The following is a 3,117-nucleotide window of genomic DNA, read 5'->3' on the forward strand; positions in this document are numbered from 1 at the left end:
CCTTGTTTTAATTTAGGTATGAAAAATACACCATGGTGTCTAATTAGGCTACTTGAAATATATATCTGAAATTTTAAAATATGTTGTCTGTAAAACATTGCCTTTATGCAAAACATATGTTTTTTTTTTTAAGCCAAAAGTGTAATTTGGTCTGTTAATGACCTAATGATCATGTTCTCAGATATGATTTGAGATCCAAAGAAAGAGCATCAGAAAATCTGACCATCTGTACAGAAAGTCATTTGATTAGTCACAAAAATGGAGCAGAATAAATGAAATATTTCTGCTTTATTTTTTCCCCATGTTTTAAATACAAAAAGTGGTCTCAAACTTTTGGATCTGTGTATATGTCATATGAACATAGCGTCACCATGGTCTCTTTCTTTCTTTCTCCTTTCCTTGCAAAAATCCCACATGCTGTGCCAAACATCACAAAGGAGAAGGTGCCATGAACGGTTCCGGCCAGTGACTCGGTCGTCATCGAGGACTAAAGCTGCGCTCCATCCAGCCGGTTTGGCATTCTTGTGGTTTGATGTGTGCGTATGCTGTGAGAACCTGCTCTGAGGTATGTGATCGCTATGAATGGAAGCTCTAGAAGTGAAGTGTGTATTACCTGTTTGCTTAAAAAGCTTTTGTCCTTTCGACTCCCACACAGACCTGATGAACCAGAGAACAAGCGTGTGCTTATCTGTCCAGAACACCAAAGAGTAACCATAACAAATGCTTTTTTTTCCATAAAAAGTGAAAATGATATTTTAAAATAATTGTAAAACATTTTATATCAACAGTAAACATTCCTATAGTTTATCAGTATGATCAAACGCGTTAATTAATATATGCAATATTTTATTTAAACTTAAATTTTATGCAAAATAAAATTCAAACGTTTAGAGTCGGTAAGCTTTTTTAAAGTTATTGGAAACAAGTCTCTTCTGCTCACCAAAGCTGCATTTATTTGATCAAAAATCCAGTAAAATTAGTTAAATATTAATACAGTTCAGTGTTTTCTGTGTGAATGTGTTAAAATGTCATTTATTCCTGTGATCAAAGCTGTATTTTCAGCATCATTATCAGTGTCACATGATCTTCAGAAATCATTCTAATATACTGATTTACTCAAGAAACATTTCTGATTATTATCAATGTTGAAAACATTTGTGCTGCCCAAAATTTTTGTGGAAACTGAGATACATTTTAATTTTCATTATTCTTTGATGAATAGAACGTTTAAAAGAACAGATTTTTTTTAAACCTCATTAGTTGAAAATTTGAAACTATTAAGCGTCTTTACTGTCACTTTTGATCAATTTAATGAATCTTTGCTGAATAAAAGTATTCATTTCAAACTTGTGAACAGTGTGCATACAAAACGTTTAAGTGCTCACCATGTTTATGAAATAAACGGCTTATGAATTTTAACAAACAATTTGTAAAGCCACACTCTACACTTTTCCAGGCTAACCGAAACTTGATTTCGTGACTTATCCGGACACTAAATTCCGCCTCCACAGTTTCTCAGAACAATCAAACTAAGCCTTGTCGATCTATGCCAAGAGAAATTAATGTTAAAATGTGGGCGTAATGATGAAAATGCCAAACCATATATCTGATTATCCTCAAATAATCTTTCAAAGCTTTTGCTGCTCGATCTTATATAGAGAACCAATACAGACAGTAATGGCACCATGGGGGAAAAAGAACAATTATTAATTTCTATCAAAATAAGGCGGCTTTTGCATTAGACGTGTTGGTTATGCAGGTGGAGTCGTGTTCATGGGCCAAGAACTGTTGCATGAAAATAGGGCAATGGCATCGGAATAAAAGGGCAAGTACAGTCAAAGACAGGTGCGTGTCCTGCGGCCGTTACAGGACTTCATCAACCAAAACCAACACGTTATACTACAAACACACCAAACTACACACGTTTAACAGACACACCAAAGCTGTGTCAAATCAACTATGAGTTTTATTATTTTTATATTTAACGGCATGACCGTGGGTAATGATAGAAACATTAAATCACATGTACTACGATAATTCAGGGAAAAATTGTCAAATTTAGTGCATTTTAATACGTTTGAGTGTTAAAAGTCCGACATGGTTCTGTTGGTCTTGTGTGGTTAATTTATTAAATGCATGCCTGCATATATATTATTATTATTAAGATATATAATGAATTATTATATATATATATATATATATATATATATATATATATATATAAGAATGCATGTATGTGTATATATATATATATATATATATATATATACACACACACACATGCATTCTTAATATTTTATTTTTATATATATATATATATATATATATATATATATATATATATATATATATATATATATAAAATATTAAGAATGCATGTGTATATATATATAAAATATTAAGAATGCATGTGTGTATATATATATATATATATATATATATATATATATATATATATATATATAAAATATTAAGAATGCATGTGTATATATATATAAAATATTAAGAATGCATGTGTGTGTATATATATATATATATATATATATTATATATATATAAAATATTAAGAATGCATGTGTATGTATATATATAAAATATTAAGAATGCATGTGTATATATATATAAAATATTAAGAATGCTTGTGTATATATATATAAAATATTAAGAATGCATGTGTATGTATATATATATAAAATATTAAGAATGCATGTGTATATATATATATATAAAATATTAAGAATGCATGTGTATATATATATAAAATATTAAGAATGCATGTGTATATATATATATATATGTATGTGTGCGTGTATATACACACACACATATATACATACACACACATATATATATATATATATATATATATATTAGTGCTGTCAAACAATTAATTGCGATTAATTGCATCCAAAATAAAAGTTTTTGTTTACATAATATATGAGTGTGTACTGTGTATATTTATTATGTATATATAAATACAAACACGTATATATTTAAGAAAAATATATGTTTATATATATTAAATATACTTATACATTTATGTAAATATTTTCTAAATATATACAGTATGTGTGTATATTATTTATACAATAAATAAAGTATCAGACAAGGTATTTT

Source organism: Barbus barbus (genome assembly GCF_936440315.1).
Source record: "Barbus barbus genome assembly, chromosome: 26".
In the NCBI taxonomy this organism is placed as follows: domain Eukaryota; kingdom Metazoa; phylum Chordata; class Actinopteri; order Cypriniformes; family Cyprinidae; genus Barbus; species Barbus barbus.